General features: G+C 40.5%; 1 long non-coding RNA gene across 2 annotated transcripts; it reads left to right on the top strand.

Moving 5' to 3' along the window:
- Positions 1-3,362: 3,362 nt before the first annotated feature.
- Positions 3,363-21,867, top strand: LOC119245199 (uncharacterized). 2 transcript variants are annotated; one of them, XR_005125204.2, is made up of 4 exons: positions 3,363-3,521; positions 13,474-13,580; positions 20,034-20,251; positions 21,238-21,867. It is a non-coding gene; the product is annotated as an uncharacterized LOC119245199 (long non-coding RNA). The 2 variants fall into 2 exon arrangements; XR_005125205.2 differs by lacking the exon at positions 3,363-3,521 and adding an exon at positions 6,758-6,835.
- Positions 21,868-22,284: the final 417 nt, after the last annotated feature.

Genomic DNA, 22,284 nt, shown 5'->3' on the forward strand with positions numbered 1-22,284 from the left:
AGTGAGTTCTTTGTCAAACTTGAGCTCTCTAAGAATTTCAAAGATAGTGGATTAGTTTTTAAAGATTTATTTATTTATTTATTTATTTATTTATTTATTTATTTATTTATTTATTTATTTACAAGTGTTAGGGGGAAAAGGATGTCCCAAAGCTAATTTCATACAGGCTTTGTGGACTCCACCCCCACCCCAGGCCAAAGCCAAAGACACTGGGAATTTCAAATCCCATCACCACCAAAGGGAAGGTGGCTGGGACCTGAGGGTGGGGTTAAGCAGCCAGGTGGAGATAAAAGGCAGACACCTGGGTTTTGTGGATTCCCCATTTTTGGCTCTCGGCCAGCTCGCAGCGTCCGGCCAGCTCTGAGAGTGACTTTGGGTTTTTAGGTCGTAGGATTGGGTAGGACGCATTAAAGACTTTATTTTCCTATTTTTTTCTTGAGTTGTATTTTTTTTTTTGTAAATAAAAGGTTTATTTACAAGAGAAAAGGAAATAAGGAAAATGTACAACTCAGGGAGAAAATAGGGAAATAAAGTCTTTAATGCGTCCTACCCGATCTGATGACCTGGAAACCCAAAGTCACTCTCAGAGCTGGCCGGACGCTGCGAGCTGGCCGAGAGCCAAAAATGGGGGATCCCCAAAACCCACGTGTCTGCCTTTTATCTCCACCTGGCTGCTTAACCCCACCCTCAGGTCCCAGCCACCTTCCCTTTGGTGGTGATGAAATTTGTAGTTCCCAGTGTCTTTGGCTTTGGCCTGGGGTGGGGGTGGAGTCCACAAAGCCTGTATGGAATTAGCTTTGGAACATCCTTTTCCCCCTAACGCAAGCACTGGGTACAGTCAGAAACCCGCGGGAGGGTGAGAGAATTCACCAGAGCCACAGAGAGGAACAGAACAGGCAGACTGACGAAATATACTGCTGAGGGGAGCAGCGGGCTCAGCAGGAGAGGTCTGTCGCACCATGTGGGACCCTCGCTGGCAGCCTGGGATTGAACCGGCTCTGCAGAAGCTGTGGGCAGCTTTGCAGCCCAGAGCTCAACTGCTGCGCCACCAGGAGAGGCCCAGATAGTGGATTTTGGATGATTTCATCATTGGCCAAAAACTCAGTGAAATTTCACAAGTAGATGTCCAGTTCCAAAAACAGATAGCAAATGACTTCTGGTTGCCAGCTGTTCTCTTAACCGATTCTTTAGTAGTCATTTGTGGCCAGGGATACCACAAAGATCATGTTAAATGTGTGATATTTGTGTGTGTGAGAACCAGATCAGATAGCTTCAATGTTGAGACAGGTCTTCCTAAAAGCTGAGAAGCTACTGATGAAAATCCCCATTCTAGTTACCTTTATGGACAATAATGATTATTTCTAATTGTTTAAATCAAATAATATGTATGCTTTGGCTCCTTGCGTGAGCACCACCCCAGATGAACCATTCTTTAAGCAGACAGCACTCCAGATCTGTGCTCAGGAGGGTACCACTTAATTGATGAATCTGTTTTTCTGGTCCTTCAAGGAACCTGTTCAGCAATTTCCTAAGAACTTGCTATTTCAGTAGCCTATGGAAGTTGCCTGATGTAGTGGAAGAATTTTGAATTTGGAGCAAGATGCAAGGCCCATTTTTACTTACTAGAAACCCTTTTCTGGATTGTACAAGCCCCTCCCTAGCTGGGCTGTAGTGTGTGGTAATTCCAGCCCAGCCTACCTCTCCAAATTGTGAGAACAAAAGGCATCAGGAATGAACACACTTTGAAAGGCACACTTGTTGCAACTCTGCATGTTTTATAGATGCATCACTCTGGCTGTTTCATTCTCTTCAGTGATTCTGTTTCTGCTCTCCAGCTTTCTCTGTCCTGCTCCTTAAAATACACTCCGCCCATTTCAAATGCTCAGGGAAAATCTACACTGGCATTTCTTGATGTGCATACTATGGAAATACATGTTAAAATAAGTTGACTCTATGGCCAAATGGTCTGAGAAATTCTGAGAGAAAGGACATTAGGAAAAGACCCTTCACTGAGTGCTGCATGTCTTAGCATGTGAACACATTGTTGGTATCCAAAGGTGAATAGCTATGGCACAGTTACCCACGACAAGTCAGATCCATCGGTGTAAGCCCCCACCATAAAAGCACCTGTCTCGCAGTGGGCACAGCTGGCTTTGAAATGCGTAAGGGATCACAGATGAAGAAGTGGCATTTGCATGCTCCAGGAATCTTACCTTTCACATCTGGGGTGCTCAGCGGACCCATCACCTCTTCCTTAAATGAGTTAGCAATAAAAGGTTAGAAACAGGATATTTAAATACCACTAGCATCCCAAATCACATTAGTGCAAACAGACAATCAGAAAACATGTTTCCTCATTGATATGTAAAACTGCAGTATGAATGCCCCAGATCTAAGGAGGACTTAGGTTCCTGCCTGCAGCAGTATGATGAATACTCTGATGTTTATCTTTTCAAGCCCCTCTCCCCTTTCCTCTTCATCTCCAGCCTTGATCCAAGGGTTCCGGGAGTGGCTGGAAGACAATACTGTCACTGCATACCTCCCTACTCCCACTAGGAAATCTACAAACTGTTTCCTTGATGTGGTTGCCATTCTCTCCATGCAACTGTATGGGTGTAAACCCTGAGATCTCTAAAACCAACCCGACTGTGAAAGGGTGTGAAGGAGCATGGTCCCATTCCTAGTCTCCCAGGCTGGTGACAGAACATCTAGAGCACCAATACTCTGGGTGGGGTCAGTAATGGCAATTGCAATTAACTAGAATTGTGTGGATGGTGATTTTTGTAGTACCTGTGTTAAGAAATGAGTTATAGGGAAACTAAATGAGAAACAGAACATGACGTGTTCTTTTCTTCTTGTTGCCCAAGTTCACAGTTGCTGCAAGGTGGGGAGCCCCTCCCCTCCCTCCAGCACCCCCACCCTTTTTGGGAGCACTCAGAGCAGAGCCAGGCAGGACAAGGCTAATAGGTGGGACTGTTTCTGGGTAGGTATCTTCCCTAGACTTGCCTTTGGGAGCGAGAAGTCCGTCCTGAGATGGCTGCTTTGTGCTATTTCTTCTCAGTGTTGGTGCATTTCTGGTACATTTCCATATGTCCTCAGGTGCTAGAGGGTGATGGGAGCAGAGCCTGGGAGCTGTCCACCTGCAATGCCAGAGCAGGGTTTGGGGTCCCTGCATGCCATCCTCAGGACACAACTTCTGCCATAGTTTGTAAGGCTTGGTCATGTATTTATAGTCTTTCTTACCCCAGAACAAACCCCAGTGGATTATCCATGCTAATGATTTCCAGCAGCAGGGCCAAAGTGGTCTCCATGGTGATGATTTACGCTTGGGTCTCCTAGGAGACGATTACACGTGTGGCAGACTTCAGATTCCTTTTATTTCCCACAATGGGAAATGATTTTTCTTTTCACACTGAGCCATGCCCAGAATTTGTAAGATAAAATTTAATATTTTCTAATAATTTCTCCCCCCATGGTGTGAAATGATGAGCTATTCTAAAGGGGAAAGAAATGCTTAAAAGGTAAGAAAAAAAAAAACATGCTCTTTCTTAATTGTATTATAAATAATCAGAAAATGATGAGCCTGAAGTGAGGTAATAGAAGGCCTTCGTGTTGTGTTTTAGGGTGAGTCTGGTTCAGTGAGTTGAGTTCTCTGTTTAAATCTGGTATTTGCTTCCATTTCATCTCAGATGATTTATAACACAGCTCTGGTTGGAATGGGTTTAAGATCATGTGGGACTTCACACGGTGCACAGAGGAGCAGACTAAAATCTTTCATTGTCTGGAACATGGATAATTTGTTCAATAAAGGGTGCTGGGCAAACTGGACCACAACATGCAAAAAAAAGAAACTAGACCACTACCTTTCACCACGCACAAAAATCAACTCAAAAGGGATAAAAGAACTGGACATAAGACCTGAAACCATAAAATGCTTAGAAGAAAATATAGATAAAACACTACAAGACATACATCACAGTAACATCTTTAAAGACTCATCACCCAGGGCAAAGAAAGTCAAGGAAAAGATAAACACCTGGGATTACATTAAACTGAAAAGCTTCTGTACACCCAAAGAGACATTAACCAAAACAGAGAGACACCCCACTGATTGGGAAAAAAATCTTTGCACTTCAGTCAACTGATAAGGGACTGATCACAAAGATATACAAAGAACGCACACAGCTCAACAAAAACAAAATAAACAATCCAGTCAAGAAATGGGCAGAAGAACTTAAAAGACATTTCTCCAAAGAGGAAATGTAAATAGCCAACAGGCATATGAAAAAATGTTCAACATCACTTGTAATCAGGGAAATGCAAATCAAAACTACCATGAGATACCATCTTACACCAGTGAGAATGGCACATATTAAAAAAAAACTAGTAACAACAAATGTTGGCGAGGATGTGGAGAAAAAGGAACTCTTCTGCACTGTTGGTGGGAGTGCAAACTGGTCCAATCACTATGGAAAGCTGTCTGGAGGTTGCTCAGTCTACTAAAAATGGAACTACCATACCACCCAGCAATTCCACTCCTAGGGATCTACCCAAAGGACACAAAAACATTGATTCAAAAGAACACCTGTACACCTATGTTTATTGCAGTGCTATTTACAATAGGTAAAACCTGAAAACAACCCAAATGCCCAAGATCGATGACTGGATCAAGAAGAGGTGGCACATATACACAATGGAATATTATTCAGCAATCAAAAAAAAAGATAAACTCATGCCATTCGCAGCAACGTGGATGGAGTTAGCAGGAATTACACTCAGTGAAATAAGCCAGAAGGAAAAAGAAAAAATATCAGATGGTTTCACTTATAGCAGGAATACAGGGGAACCAAATAAGACATCAGTGTAAAAATATAACAGTACAAAACATAACAAAGCAAAAACAATTATAAATCAGAGACATCCTGCAGGGGAGGAGGCAGGAGAGGGATCAGAGGGAGGGAGGAGCACAGGGGACTGAGGTGATGGTGCACGGGTGCCTTGGGGAAGGAAATTCTATGGGGACTACACCTGAGGGGGTGGGGGGAAGCAAATATTGTTTAAAAATGAACAATGATGTAAAAAATTAAAAAATTAATATAAAAAAGTAAAATCTTTTATTGTCACCAAAGTCGCTGCTTTCCCAGTGTCATCGCCAGGGAGAGCTTCCTGTCCAAACCACAGTAATATATCCCGTGGCCAAAAAATTCCATTTATCTGAATTTCAGACACTGGTGTAGCAGATCTCCTGAGGGGACACCCCAGTGCTCCCCTGAGGGGTCAGCACTGAAACATAGAGATGGGACAGTCCCAGCGATCTTGGCAAACCCATCTCCATGCATGTCTGCACAGAAACCTTACGCATTTTTCATGAAAACAAGAACTGGTTCATCTCATGCTCATCCACAAGAGGGCTACCTGTTATTATTCCTTGTTCAAGATCTTTCTGCGGCACTTCAGAAAGACAAGGAGGCAGGTAGTTTGGATCTGATAAAGAGGGGGTCGAGCAACTGTGGACCACAGCCTTGCTCTGCTGGAATCAGTGTAATCCAGCATGGGCTTCTGAGCATCCGCGACAGACCATGTCTCTACAGCGTGCCAACCTCTTCCTTCCATTCATCTAACCAGAGAAGCAAACATTAAGCTACACGTGTAATAAGTAGGGGGAGGGCTGCTCTACAGAGGCATGTTCTGAATGTTTGGAAGCTCAGAGAAGGGAACGGTTATTTTTTTCTTTTTCTTTTTAATTTTTTTTTATTCCCCATACAATTGCAACCCCCTTATTTTGACCCCAATCCCTTCTTTCCCCGCCCTGCCCCCCCATAGTGTGTCTCTGGTTCATAGTTGATTGTTCATTTTGATTTTTTCTTTCTTATAGCTATTCCTTTTCCTGGTCCTTTATTTAGGTTTTCTAGATTCCTGCTATGAGTGAGACCATCCGGTATTTTTCTTTTTCTTTCTGGCTTATTTCGCTGAGCATAATCCCTTCCAGCTCCATTCATGTTGCTGCAAAACTGCATATGTTTATCTTTTTTGATTGTTGAGTAATATTCCATGGTGTATATGTACCACATCATCTTGATCCAGTCATCTATTTTTGGGCATTTGGGCTGTTTCCAAAGCTTAGCTATTGTAAGTAGTGCTGTGATAAACATAGGGGTGCAGGTGCCCTTTGGAATTACTGTTTCTGTGTCCTTTGGGTAAATACCTAGGAGTGGAATTGCTGGATCATATGGAAGCTCTATCTTTAGTAGGTTGAGGAATCTCCACACAGCTCTCCATAGTGGTTGGACCAGTTTGCACTCCCACCAACAGTGCAGAAGAGTTCCTTTTTCTCCACACCCTTGCCAACATTTGTTGTTGCTAGTTTTTTTAATATGTGCCATTCTCACTGGTGTGAGATGGTATCTCTTTGTAGTTTTGATTTGCATTTCCCTGATGACAAGTGATGTTGAACATTTTTTCATATGCCTGTTGGCCATTTGCATTTCCTCTTTGGAGAGGTTTCTTTTTAGCTCTTCTGCCCATTTTTTGACTGGATTATTTTCTTTGTTTTTGTTGAGTCTCGTCAGCTCTTTGTAGATTTTTGTGATCAGTCCTTTATCATTAGTGTTGTGTGCAAAAATGTTCTCCCAGTTGGTGGGGTTTCTCTTTGTTTTGGTTATTGTCTCTTTTGCTGTGCAGAAGCTCTTTAGTTTAATGTAGTCCCAGCTGTTTATCTTTGCCTTCACTATCACAGCTAAAGGAAGCAGATGAATGAAGGTTGCAGAGAAAATGTAAAATTTGAACTGGTTGTCGAAGAACAAGTTTAAATTCCATGATCCATTCCATGATCCAGGTGGGTGGCTGCAGAAATTGGGTTCAGGTAGACAAGAATTGCTGTGCCAAAGTGCCTTGCATGGGAAATCAAATCTCCAAAGGAGTGAAAACCGTCTCCCTCTGGGATCCAAGCTATTTCTCTGTAGCTGTACTTGCACGCTAGTTGTCCATCTCTTGGACTGTGTTAAGGCCTCCCAGGAAGCAAAGCTTTGATTGGCATATAAAACATATTCATATTTGTTGAATATTTCATTTTTTTGAAAACAGATGAAATAAAAAGTGACTGAATTTCAGTATAATGCATGAAAAAAAATACATTTCATCTGTTGACTTCAAGTTGATCAAGAGTTTTTTAGAACAGAACACAGATTTCTGGTTCTTTTTATTTATTTCTGGTTCTTTTTATTTCTGGTTCTTTATTATTATTTTTAAACAGTTATAAAGCTTGTGGGAAAAAAATGACTTATTAACCCCTAAATCTCAGGTCTGGCTAGCTGTTTCTCCTTGCTTTTACAGGAAATGCAATAACTGAATCTGACATGGTTGGCATAAAACTTTCTTAATCCAACTGCAATTGGAGAAACTCACTGTTTTGGTAGATATTGTGATGTGTGACCCACATGTGCACACACACACACACACACACATGCATACAAAGGAAGTGTTCACTGTCATGCAGTGTTGACAGATTAGAACTTTATAGTTAAGTGCTGATATCAACTAAAAGAGAAACAAGGGCTTCAAGAATCATTACTATTTATATCACATCTCTCTTCCATTTTCTGTCTTCAGCCAGTTACCTGGGATGAGGTTTAGACCTTTTAACTAGATGAATTACTCAATATTCTGGCACATCAACCACATACGCAAATGACAACAAAAAATATAACTGTTAGACCCAAACAAAAATAAAGTGAAATCATTTTGCAGTAAATATCAAACAACAATTTCATAGTATGCAACTGGAATTAAAAACTAACACGAATACGGTGCTTATAAAATATCAGATGTACAGAGCAGTGATGCAGACACAGAGTCTGTAAGCTGCACCCAAACGCTTGGGGTACTTTTTCCCCCACAGGACTATCAGGAGGGTCATTAGTATGAGCAGAAAACAGGGAATAACCAAATCTTTAATATTTTGTGTCAATAAAAAGACCCTAGTTTAATGAGCCCATACTTAGAAAGAGAGGGATGGAGGAGGAAAAGGAAGAATCTGAAAAGAAAACAAAAGAAAGAAAAACAACTCTAAGGCTACAGAAAGGAAGAAAATAACCCTGGGACTCCAGTAGCTCCAACAAGACACACACAGCTGCATAGAAGGAATTCCTCTAAAGTCCGCATGTGTTTCTAGGCTGACGGTGACCCCTGAAGATAGGTAGTAGTGCCCAGAACAAGAATATTGAAAGTAAATTAACTCTATTAACAACAGTATGCACTTTGTCCAAGGTTAATAATACTAAATAGAGATGTAAGATTCTATCCCAACCTGTCTTGATTCTGTGACTTGTGTTCTTACCCATTGCAAAATGTGGTTACAAATTTAGTTTCGAAAATCTGTAGAGAAAAGCAGACTTTGATTCATGCTTTTCAAAGAGTGGTTTATAGACCATTTGTATCCAATGACATGGCGTCATTTTGAAATACAGATTCTTGGGTCCAACCCCAACCCAATGAATCAGAATATCTGAAGTAGAGCTTAAGAAAATACATTTTTAACACTCTGGTTAATTCATAAGCACACTAAAGCTTGGGACCCACTGAGTAAGCCAGCAATAAAGAAGCATTGAGAATATACTGCAGGGGAGACCAGCACACTGGGTCAGAAGAATGAGGCACGTCAGTGTGGCCTCCATTTACTATTAAGGATTCAGTGCATTCTTGAATTTTATTCTGTACCTTTACCAGTGTTTAGATTCTTCTCTTTATAATAAGCCACACACTGACATTCTACCTGAGGGTTTCCTGTTTTGGGGGCTGTTTACTCACTCGAAGACCAAATTTGATGCCAATAACCCAGTATTACATCGTCACATGAATATTTTATGTTGTCATTTGAGCACAAGATTCTTTGACATTGCTGAAATAGCTGCAACTAATTATTGAAATTAATCTTGATAATTTTATTCCAAGTATACTTCTTTGGAGAGTTATATATAATTATTCAATTAAATATGTATGCTTAAAATAGTAGCCAGTTCTAAGCAATTGCATTGGAGCACCATGAAGTCATTTTAGATAGTAAGAAGAGCGTCATGCAAAGCTTGCAATTAAATGTTATTAGCATTTCAATAAAGCCCACATGCAACTTTGGGACGCTGTCATCTTTTGACCAATGCAGAATTAGAGGTTCACCAATTTTCTCTTTTAGCACATGAATTTTATTTATTTTTTAAAAATAAATATTTATTTATAATTATTAAATAAATAAATATTTATTTATGCATACAAGAATTGGGGTGTAAGCCAGAGGTGTGGAGGATGAGAGGATTCACCAGAGAAAGTGGGGAGCAAAATAGGCAGATCTACTGAAATACACTGCTGGGGGGAGCAGTGGGCGAGTCAGGAGAGGTCTGCTGCACCATGTGCGTAGCTCCCTGGCCTGGCTGGCTGGGGATCAAACTCATGCTGCAGGGGCTGGTGCTAGCTTGATAGCGCTGTGCCACCAGGAAGGCCCCTAGCACATGAATTTTATATGATGTTATTTACAGTTGTGTGTGTGCTTTCGGGGAGGGGAATTTATCCAAATCTATATATTTTATGTTACATTTTGTTTAAGACTTTGTTTTAGTTGTGTCCTGATGGTACAATGATTCACAATCACTGAACACTATTTCCAGTGGGTAGAAGGAATTTTCTGACAAAGACACTGAGATTAGGAAAAGATGGAGATTTGTGATATAACATCGAAACACATTCTAGATAGATAATTCCACATTTCATGTAAAACAACAGTGTCCCCTGAAGAGAAATATGTCCCACCAATAAAAGTAGCAGTGTACCTCTGTGAAATTATGCTGACATTTGGTTTTCTTTGATGATGGAAATGTTCTGTATCTGCTAATATAGGAACCACTAATCACACTGAGCTCTTGAAATGTCCCTCATACAAATGAGGAGCTGAATTTAATTTGACTTCATTTAAATTTAAATGGCCCGTATATGACTTATGACTGCTGGTCGCTCTGCATCGTAGAATATTCCAAGACACTCCCTGTCACTATTCTAACACGCTATCTTTGGAAAATATGTATGTAAGAAGGTTAGAAAAGTGGTATATAAAGGGTTTCCTAAAGGAGTTTACACAAAAGAAAATTTAACATATAAATTAATGTTGCACAATTTTATACAATAACAGGATTGAAAATCATTTTCAACTCTGGAAAATAAACCAGTGTCAAGCTGTCCTGTGGTCATCACGTTAGTGCCACTGGGCTGGAGTAAACATACAAATGTGCTAATATTTGGTTAATAGTTGGTCTCCTAAAACGTCTAGAAGTTCATATTGTCAATAATTAATCCCAAGACAAGAAATGAAGACGTTGTCTTGGGTGAGGGGGAAAAAATCCACATTTCTTATTCTCTTTGGGATGAGGATGATCTGGGGTTCTCTCATCCTTTGCTGTATACATAATTGTATGTTGACAATTCTTTCAGCACATAAAAAATGTGTTTCCCCACTTCCTTCAGGCTGCCATACTTTCTCACGAGAAATTTTACTATTTTCCCCTATAAGTTAGGTGTTATTTTTTTCTCTCACACCTTTCAGGGTTTTTTTCTGTTTGACTAGCACTGGTCTTGGTGTTGATCAAGACAGTTTCATCCTTTCTGTGGTCCTGCGGGTTTATGGTTTTAGTAGAACTTGGGGTGTTTTCAGTCATTATTTCTTTGAGTGTTTTCTCAGCTTCTCCCTCACCAGGAAACCTTCATTGTCACTTGAGGGAAGGTGTCTCTTCGTTGTGAAAGGTAGGATGGGGCCCCTCCGGGACTCCAGTAGACGCCTGTCAGTCACCATGGCTGCGATGCATGGGTGTGTCTCCATGGAGATAGAGGCTGTAGTGTGGTCAGTTGGGTAACAGAACTGCCCTGTCTGTATACCAAGAAGCCTCCTCTGACATGGCCTGTCGAGAAGGGGACGTGCTCATGCCACTGTGGAGGCCAAAAGTCCAGGCACTGATAGGGTTTCCACTGACACGGTGGACACTATGATCTCACGGCCACCCATCTGGGATAAGAGTCTCTGAGCTCTATCAGCCTATCCTGACACCATCCAAGAGGAGGGATGGGGTCCCATTTCAGTCTAGTGCGGGGGAGGTTCGGTTCCCCACTGGGCTGTTGCTATGCCAGGTGGATGTGGGTCTGCAGCATTAATCTAAGTAAGCATTTAGCAGAATGATTATTTTGTGAAAGTTTTCTGTCCTGCCCGGCCACCCTCTCCTGGTCCTTGACTAGAAAGGGCAGGATTTTCTTGGGGCTCCTGTTGACACTTCTGCTCATATATCTCCAATCTGGGATCTATGAGGCAAGAAAAAATCTCAGAGAAAGCACTGCCATGTCACGCCTTGGTGTCCTGGTTTACAAGACTTTGCAGTGTCTTCTAAAAATGCTGGGAGGGATAAGAAAAGACATATAGGCTCCATCTTTTCAGAAGTGGAAGTAACCAATAAGATATTTTTAATTTAATTTTTTTTAAATGAAAACATACAGTTCTTGTTAGAGACCAGACATCATTCTGAATTATGTTTTATTCCCACAATGACCTTTTAAGGCAGATGGTTTTTATTAGCCCAGTTTTGTGAAAACTTGTGTGTCTATGTTTATGGCTTTTGTAGAATTTGGAATGTTGTGAGCCATTATATCTTGAGTGCTGGGAGATGACCCTTGGGGTCTAATGAGAGGAGTTTTGTATGACTGAGGCCATAGGCCAGGCTATGTGGATGAGACCAGTTTATGCTAACAATGTGGCTTATTGTGTCACCTGGTGTATATCTGAGGCTTTGAGTCAGGTTGGTTTTGATTCTGACTTCTGAGGGTGTTGAAGACAGAGTAGCTGAGGTCTTATGGTTACTATATACCTACACTACTGACCCCCCATAAAAGTCCTGTACATCAGGGGAGTTTCCCTAGTTGCAAAGGCCTTTCCCATGTTGTCATACATCATTGCTAAGCGGAGTGAGCACTTTGAAGGCCACTCTGCACCTCCCAGGACAACAGAAAGTATGTGCTTTCTTTTTGTCCCTTTTCTGGCTTTGATTTGTGTCCTCATAGCAATAAATACTAATTGTGCTGTAGTAGGCAACCAGGGGAAGGACAGGCAGGGGGCTGGGGGGCCAGGTCCTCTTTCTCTTTGGGCTCTCTCTGGTGTTGTCTCATGGTCTCTTCCTCTCATAGCCGTCGCTCATTCTCTCGTAGCCACTCTGCTGCCATAGCTGTTCCCTGTGTGATGCCGCCCTTGTAGCCTCAACCTCAGGCCTGGGTGTGCACCTTGTGCATGCCCACACCATACTCCAGGTTCCCACGACCAGGCATGCGTGCCCCGAACCACACTCCCAAGTGTCTTCTGCATGCAAGGCCACAGGTGATATCCACAGAGTAGGGGCGTAAAAGCCTGACCAATCTTCACTTACCTTACATGTGCATAAAATAGATTCTTCTGAGTCCAATGACTCCTTCTAGAATGTCCTCAAACCTGGGAGTGATTGTGGGCACTGCCAGCAAGCCAATCCAAATATATAGTGTGGGAGAAAAAAATCATATTTTTCTAGATTTGTTTTCCTCACCACCCTCAGGGGCTCACTTCTGCGGTGTCAGGGGTTCAGGGGTAAATGACTGCATTCTTAAGTCTGCCTGTGCTTCTCTCCGATGGGATACATGAGAGAAGACAAACCAGTGGCTTCCTATAAGTCAATTCTTTTTTTTCTTTACAGTGATATCTTAAATCCTCACTATTCTCACTCCCAGATATCCCCTTCCCTTGAAAACTGAAAAAATTGATCTTCCCTAATTTGGAAGAAAACTCCCCCAAACTATCAAGTCTGAATCTTAAGGAGGAAGATATTCTTCTGACACTATCACAATGAGCTTACTTTGAGTCAGTAGGACTAACTCCAGGTTTGTGGCCTGTGACAGAGAATTGAGTTTCCATCTTATGCTGATTCTCCATGCCATAGATCTCAAAATTATATTAGAAATGAACCAGAAGACAGTTCATTATTGCAATCATTGGGATAGTGAATGCATCATCAACTCTTACATTCAGGAAAGATCATTGTGATTATAAAAAAAAAAATTATCACTGTATAACTTAAGCCTGATAAAGTCTATAAAGTAGTCATCAGGTTTACCTTTTTTGGGTGCATTTTCTCATTCACCTTTGGGAGCACCCCACTTCTGCTCTAGGACCCAAGGACCCATGACATTCACAAGCACGCCTATGTCCTTCCTGTATTTCCCATATCAGGATTCAGACCAAAGCGAGTTCTCTGGCCTGCAAACTTCAGTCTGACTCTTCCCCCCCCCACCCCCCGTGGGCCTCTCTAGGGAGTGTGTTCTTCTCAGACATCAATTCCAGAAGGATCATTGGGCTATTAAAATTAATTAATAAAATTTTTGTAATTCATTTTCATAATATTAATCTCTTAATTATCCTGTAAGCAGCAATTATCAAGCTCATGGCTCTTCTGCCTCCACCTCCAAGACTTATACATGGAAATTAGCATTTTAACCTGGAGTCTGCTACTTTACTGAGAACCCAGGACCTCGAGGTAATTGGAAATTACATTTCATTCAAGGGCAAGTGAGTGGGTGGAATTTCATCCCCGAGAGCTTGGTTCTGGGTTGCTATTTTGGTGATTTGGGAGAAGTCTGGTTGGCCAACCATGTCCAAACCAGCATATCATTTACTGCTCCTGAATTTTGCTCCTGAATCTATATACTGTCCATGATTATTGACAGTGTAGGATGTTAAAATTGCTGTTAAAAACACTGTGCCCTTATATCACCCCCTGCTGGCACTGGCATGCGTGCACTGTGGACAGAGTCTAATGGTAGGGGTCACGGAGCTCTTCCAAGGCCCCCACTCACTCATTCACTCTGCTGAGGGGAGGGAGGGTTTTATCTGACTTAATGCAGAAGAATGAACTGGGGGTGCTCAGTTTGGGTCTGTTCTCTCCTCCTGTGTGTCCACAGGGCACACCATTTCCCTTCCTGTCTCACTAATGGGGTAAGCAGGGACATGTGTGTCTCTTAACGTAGTACAACTGCAGAAATCCTCATGCCCACAGGTTTAAGCCATATCTTTCCATATTTAGTGCTGTTCCAAAAAAGATCCTATTTTGATTCTCCATCTGATGTCTTTTGGTTAAATTCTCAGTTGGTTTAGATACCAAGTGGATTAGGAGGACATCTTGGGATGCTTAAACCCAGTTCTTTCCACTGCTTGGTGGGCATTAGAGACTTGTCTTTATGGGAGCAGAACACTGAACAATCCCTAGTGTGTGGTAACTGTTGCAACTGTATCACATACCCAGTTTCCACCAAGAAAGACTGAATTTTATTTTATGTATGAAATCAAATAACATAATTATAATAAATTGTTGTTCCATATCCTAATCTAAAATTATTTAAAAGTTTACTTTTGGTAACAAATAGCCTCTCTGTATCTTCCCTAGATCTCAAAATGATGCCTAAATCATAGTAAGCATCTGCTCAATGTTGGTGATGATGTCCCACCAACTGAGCAACTAAGATTGCTGGTGGATGAAGATTTTTCAAAAAACAAAACCATATTTGGCTATGTACTTCTATTTCCCAACATTACAATTGAGTTCCCCTGGGGCAAGACATCTCCTGTTAAATGCTGTACTTTGTCATTATCATGTGGCAATGAACAAGAGAGTGGTCTTCAGATGTCCCTCAGTTTGTTCTCTGTCCCTCATCAATACTTCAGTCATTGTAGCAGAATTTTCAGTCTTAATCTAGCAAAGACTCGGTGATATACAGTGTGTGTGACATGCATTATTCAAATACACAACATCCTCCCTCTTGCCACCTCTTTTCCACTTGCTGTCCTCTCTTTGAAGCCACCTCTGGTGCTTCCTGGCCTCAAGTGCATGCCATTTTACGAGAAGAGACTTGTATCAAATTACCATTTGATTTTTTATGTCTTATTTATATCTTATTCTAATTATTAGCTTGAACCATATAAAATTATCTGGTTTGACTCAAAAACAATTACTTTATAGTGTGAATTGCTCGTAAATTGGAGGCTTTCTGAATTACTAATTCAGGAGATGATGCATTGTATCTGCAGAGATACCCGTCCTCTTGGGACATCTGGTTAATCCATCATCTCTTCTGCTGCTGTTCCTTTTCCCAAAAAGTTATGAAGAATGATCATTGGTGCTTATCAGCTCTTCTTGTCTGCTATAATTTCTGATTTTTTTGGTACTTACTTGGCTGCTTTGTGGTACATCTTGTGTCTGTCCTTGGAAATGGAAATAAAGTGTTATCCCTGCTTATACGTATAGTGAGAAATTAATATGCTTTGCTTTAGAGAAATATTTATTCTACAGGTGAAAATGAGCAAAGTTATCTACAGAGAAATGCACAGTCATAACCTATAGAGCAAGATAAACATAATTGAAGCAGAGTCAATACAATACATGTTGGTATTTTAATAAATGTGATAGCGAGGTCCTAAACCCAGTGTGTTCGATTCTGATACCTGAGTCTAGAAGCAATCTGAATACAAACCTTGTTTTGGGAAACAACGTTTGAATAGAAGGGCAATTACTACATATTATCGGTCCTCATTATTCAGGGGTTCCATATTTGCAGACTTTTCTACTCATTGTAACCTGTCTCCTCCAAATATGTACCCTCTAAACATTCGTGGCCAATTACGGACACATGCAAACTGCACAAAATTTGAGTCTTTGCAAGCACACACTCCCAGCTGAGGTGAAACAGCACAATTCTTTGCCTTCTTGTTTCAGCTTCCATACTGCAAACAAATGTCCTTTCACTGGCCTATGTAGTATATTTTTAAAAGAATTTTTGTGCTTTCTGTTGGTAATTTTGCTGTTTAAAATGGTTCCCAAGCATAGTGGTCAATTCAGTCTGTTAGTGTCCTAAGGGCAAGAAGGCTTATGAAATACCTTCCCAGGAAAATCTATGTGCTACTTACATTCCTTCGGATATGAACTATGGGGTTATAGGCTATTATTTCAAATCTAATGAGTCAACAACATATATTAAAGTATCTTTAAACAGACACACACTGTCTGTTTAGAAACAGTTTATCTTAATAGTCAGTTGGCAATATATTGTGACCAGAGGCTTTCAGGAAGCTATTCCTATATTTTCAGGAACCTATTCCTGATTTTTCCCTAGAATTGTGGTCCAATAGTCACTAATTCACTGTCTGTGGCTAGTTTAGAGAATGTAACTACTGTGACTACTGAGAGTTGACTTTAAAGTGCATTTTTTTTTGATTGGTTTTCAATCCTTGACCAAGTTGACATTTATGAGCATTACACAAAAAAGCAAAACATACACCAATGAAGAAAATGTAGTTTTGCCTTTGAAACAGAAAAGAATGTTGTGAGAATATAATTTGATACGTATTCATGCAAGTAGAGAAGTGTAGTTCCACACAGCAATTAAGAAATAAAAGTAATGAGGTTGTGCTTGCTATCCATTACAAAAACAGCCAAAATTTGTTATCAGTATCAATATTATTGAGACATAGATCAACTATTTTCACTTATATGTAAGGAGATCGTAATTTAAAACTTATTTCTGGGTAAATAGATTGTAGTCACGAATGACCTAGACAAGGTACCTGGGAAGGGATACTAGATACTCAAAAATTATTGTGATCATTGCCCATTGATAAAATCACTGTTTACTGTGGGAAATCAAGAAAAATGCCAATTGCTCTTTGGTGTTGCCTACTTGAGCTTTGAAAATTAGCCTAAATAGATAATTAATGAAAGACTGCTCCTTTACCACTTCAAATGTGTACAAACTATGAAGAGAAATGGAGATAAAGGATGACTCTTGTTCTCAAAAATATAAAAAGAAAACATTTTTAATAATCAAGTATAAAAATGGAAATATGCAAACAGAAAAATTAAGACTTTTTTTTACTTTGCATTCTAATCTAAACCAGTCTTTTTTTTTTTTCCCCTCCAGCCATTTGCACAGACCCTGTCTCTCATTTTCCACTGATCTCTAGCTTTTATTTTTCTTTCTTTCTGAGAATTCGAAGAGTCTAAAGTTGTGACAATATTAGATTAGCAGAAGCAATACAAATCTTTGAGGCAAAGAATTAAAATACTTCAATTCCAAAATTTCATTAATTATTAGATGCACTGTCAAGCTCATATGCTTTTTGAAGTAAAAGATATCTCACATTAAATATGTTTTGTATAATCTAACAATCACATTTTTGCATAATTTTCTCTCATTTTCTTAATTTCTATAATCAAACTGATTCAAAACTTTGTATTTGTAGACTCAGGATTTTTCTGTATCTCTTTTTACCATTAGCACCTACAAAGGACAACACAAATACAATTTTCTTTCCTTATCTAGTGCTTCAGTGTTGTACCTGATTATTACCTTTAGGAATGATTGTGTAATTTTAAATGAGATATCAAAAAATAGCAGAGAAAATTTTGTACACATTTCTGTCAAGCTGGACTTAGCTTCACTTTTTGAGTAACTGGGTAACAGTTAAAAACCATCTCTTATATGTTAAGAATTGTGAAGTGTCTGAGACTTCGCCTGACTAACACCAGCTGAGGAGTTACATTTTCATTGGTTCGTGATTACTGGGTCAGAGATGAAGGAGAGTTTATTACTAATAGTGATAGCAGTGGCCATTAATTAGTGTTATGAACAGTTCCTTGAGCCCCAATCCCACTGGGTAGCAATGAGAGGACTACAAAATGTGTGGGTAGCATTATGGGAGAGGAAACATGAGGGCAGCCAGCACATCTGTCCTGAGAGAGAGAGAGACTGAGAGTCAATCTTTACCTTCCAAGGCTGCCCACTATGTAAACAAAGGGTAATCAGTGACTTGCTCACAAGGTCTGAAGAAATGTAAGAGAACCATGGAAAATTGTCACCCAACAAAATCCACCCATCGTGTCTACAACATCATGTCTTAGAAAATTTTCCAGGGAGTATATCACTTTGTCAGAAACTCTGATTAATCTGGCTGACAGAGGCAGGGACCAAGTCTGTTCAATTTGTCTCATACAGTTTTTAATTAAGGTTACTGCCAAGAAGTCTCCAAGTAAAAAGATGAGACCATTGCAATAATGCTCACAGCCATGTCTCCCAGGATCCAAGAGTTAAGCAATGAGTAAGTTCTACAAACTACCTGGGAGACCTTGGAAAGCCAGGTGACCTTATCCTTAAATTTTTGTGTAATCTTTTCATTCAACAGAAACATTAGTGAAACAAAACAGGATATACTAGTGACTGCACAGACATCCACCTTGGCCGTACAATGAGGAAGTTTAGGGGCAAACCCATCATTCATAACAACCATGGGCATGAGTAGAATGAAGCTGAGCTGAGTGACTTCCAGGGCTCAAGGGGCATCACAGCGAAAGTCATGGAGAATTGTCTCCCAATAGTCTATAGAATCCCAATACTTTGGCAAAGATTTCCAATGCTAGAATGATACTTGAAGACATCAATCTTTCCTAACTGAGATTTCTACAATATCTTCCTAGAATTTTGGCAATGTCTACAGCCCAGAGTGGCACTGCTGGCAGCATTGCTCATTTCCAGCTTTTTGTTTCAATAGGGAATTTAATAGAATTTCATGGAAGATATTTTAATCCACAATAACTGTTATAAAATAACACTGCAAGTTAACTTCTTATGGAAATACCAGTGAAGAGAACTCAAATATTTTGAGGATCAAATTAAAAAAATCCTTCCCTTAGCGACTGTTTTCACCTGGACAGTGAAAGACTAGTTCTAGGGCATGCATAATTTATTCCTTCCCTCATAGCAGATATGTTTCTCAATTTCAGAAACACTAAAACATAAAACTACATACAAGCATCCTAGAATTGGAGGGAATATGGAAAATGTGGGTGTTTTAGAATCCTAGGGTGAAAAAGACAAGAATATTTTAACACTTAAAAGGTGAAAGGGAATTTAAATAATCTTAATCAAATATCTTTTGACACACTTTCTTTTCTTTTCACAACTCCTACTATAAATAACTTTTTAGCCAAAATAACACATAATGACATTTTAAATAACTGCTTTAGTTTTTGAAAAGATCCTAAAATCATTTAAAGTCAAGGGCAGTTGAAGACTTTCTGGATCTATGTGTGAGTCTTCAGTGTTATTCATGGCATTCTGAATTTCCTCTTAAACGATTTTGCCAGAGAACTAAATCTGTCAATAACAAGAGGATTCTGTTCTCCACCAACATAAAAGTACAAATGGAGGAAGTCAGTGTCTCTCACGCATTCATCCTCCACGAATACATGCAAATGGTATTCTTTCTAAAGTGAATCAGATAAAATTCATAACAACTAGAGATACATTTATTTGCTATTCAAATATTATCCTTGCATAATACAGTGTGCCTTCTGTGTACTAATTACACATGAAGATAAAAGGAGGGCTTCATATTATCAAGAACTACATAGATATATTTTTCTATTATGTGCAAACATACATATTGTGAAACCAGAACACCAACATGTTACTTCCTCAAAATAATTAAATTTCATTTTTACAGCAATAGAATTTAATTGCAGTTGACATTTTTTAAAGCCAATACCCGTTTTCATCAGAGACAACTATAATTAATCTTTCCATATTGGATGCTACCAAGCCCAAAGGAGAAAAAGCAAGATTATACAACTTTACATAGGAGGCGAAAAATTAATTCTTGGCTTCTTCACTTCTCTTTCTTTTTGAAATGTTAATAAAGCATTTTTGAATTGTCTCTTAGCAGATATTGTAAAATCTACACTCCATAGGTTGAAACACAACCCCCTAAGTGACATCCACTCATGATTTCCCTCATCCTTGAAACTTGCAAGTATTAAAATGCAAAAGAAAATGTGGGGGGAGGTGTCTTCACAGATATGATAAATGAAGGCTCTTGTGATAAGGAGCGTATCTTGGATTATCCAAGTTGTTCCTAAAGGTAATCATATGTTTCTTTATGAAAGGGAGGAAGGTGGAGACTTCAGAGAGAAAAGGAGAGGAGAAGGTGGAAAGGAGATGGAGTAAGAAGAGATTTGGATATTCTTAGTAGAGTGATGTGGCCCAAAGTCAAGGAAAGCCAGAAGGAATGTGACGTCATCAAGCTCTCCCCCAGAGCCACTAAGGGAGTGCACCCCACCACCTCTCGATTTCAGCTAATTTTGGATTTCTGGCCCCCGAACCTGTGAGGGAATATCCTCTGTATTCCCTTAAACCATGTGTGGTGATTTGTTACGGCAATCACGGAAGTAATACATATACATACCCACATATACATTCAAAGGGAAAGGCTAAATGTCACAGCAAAATTTGCTTAGAAATTAAGGATAGAACTAGACACCTTGATATTTCCTATATCATCCTCATAAGTTAAGGGGGCATTCCTTTATAAACCAGGCTTTTGAGTGGGGCAAGGTTGTGGACAGAGTTCCCCTCAGCAGGCTATCCAACTTGAGTCCCCAGGTGTTCAGAAACACTCCAAGAGGGTGTTTGGAGCCTCACCTTGCAATCCTGCTCTCTAGTAAGAGTGGGGCATGCTTGGGTGTCCTGCCCCAGTGAGCTGGCTCTTTGGATTACATAGGTCACCAGGTACCTGGTGAGAACTGATGAAAAGTCTGGCTGACTTCAGACATTTAACCTGATATAAATACAGGAATCAATGTACTTTCAGTGTGCTTTGTCTTGAACTCGAGTACAGTGTTTGCCAGGGAGTGGCCTCTGTCCTCACCTGCTCATCTGTGCTCCAGCAAGAGTGCTAGTAGGTGGGTCCCACAGACCTTCCCCAGGGACACAGGAAAGCAAGCCTGGGAATGGACAGGACAGGCAGCAACTTCCCCAAACCAGAGAACATCCTTCTTCCAAACCCTGCTTTTTCTAGTCTGGCTTCCTCAGGTCCTGTCACAACTTTGTCCCCTGACCGAGCAGGGCTGGGATTTCAGACACTGTGGGAAGAGGCTGACTTGGCAGTGAGCAAGGCCCAGATGTCATTTCCAGCTCTCTCTTCCAAGCAAATCACTTCTACTGTCCACACATCACATAATGGGCAGCAAAGAAACTTGGGGAAAAAAGAGACATTATGTACATGTCAGTAATTGTATTGATCTGCTTAGGCCACCCCAACAAGATAGCACAGATGGATTACTTAAATAAAGGATATTCTTTTTCTCACAGATCTGCGCCTGGGAGGTGGAAAATGAAGATGCTGGCAGCTTCAGTGGCTGCTGGGAGCTCGCTCCCCACCTGCAGCAATCAAGTCTCAACCTGTCCCCTCAGGGCTCAGCTCTCATCACCATATTCAACCTGACCTCCTTGTAGACTCATCTCCAAACACAGCCTCGAGGGGGTTAAGACTTCAGCACATAGATGTGGGCAGCACGATTCAGTCTAGATCACAATCACCACAAATTCTTAGTCTATTTTTTCACCAACTGTATTTTAAGTTGATTCCTTTGAAATGTTGCCTATAATTATTTGATCTTCAAAATGAGCAGTTTTATATGGTTCGGCCGCATCATTAGGCTAGTGTTTTCCTCTGCAGCTGATCATCCTTGGCCACAGTGAGGTTGTTTCTATCGGGGGAGCCTGGGTACCAGTGTTGGAAGTAGAGGGCAAGTCTATACTCCCTCTATGCACATCCCCATGTTCAAAGAAGTTTGGAATTAAACAGAAAATGAAAACACAAATTCCATAGTAGGTTGAGCGACCATGGAAGAAAGGAAATGGTTTTATCCTGACATCTGAACAGGATACCCCACACTTATTTTTTTGTGTGCTCAGTCCCATAATAGTTTGGAGCCAGCCTGAGGGTCAGACAATAGAAATGTTCCAAGACATCTGCCTCCTGACTTACAGACCCTGTCCCTTTCACTTTGAGTTCTCTTGGGCTCTTATTCTATGCACTTATGTATCCCCAGAAGGGGAAAGAAAATGGCAGATGGTGGGTGAGAGGGTTTTTTGGTCAATCTGGAAAGGATGCCCACCATTTCCCTCATATCCACTGGCTTGGATTCAGCTTCATGCCACCCTTGTCTGTGACCCGTGTGCAACCCACAAAAGAGGCAATGTTTGAAGGAAGGCTCATTTTTCCCAGATGACCACCTGCTTTCTGAATACCCATCTCAGCTCTTACCCTCATTTCTCCTAATTTCTTACTTCATCTTCCCCCCACAAGCATGTAAATTTGGTGAGAGGAAAGGGTTTGTGTCTCTTTCTCAATGT

The sequence above is a fragment of the Talpa occidentalis genome, unplaced genomic scaffold (genome assembly GCF_014898055.3).
Source record: "Talpa occidentalis isolate TD23 unplaced genomic scaffold, MPIMG_talOcc4v2.1 talOcc4.14, whole genome shotgun sequence".
Taxonomy (NCBI): domain Eukaryota; kingdom Metazoa; phylum Chordata; class Mammalia; order Eulipotyphla; family Talpidae; genus Talpa; species Talpa occidentalis.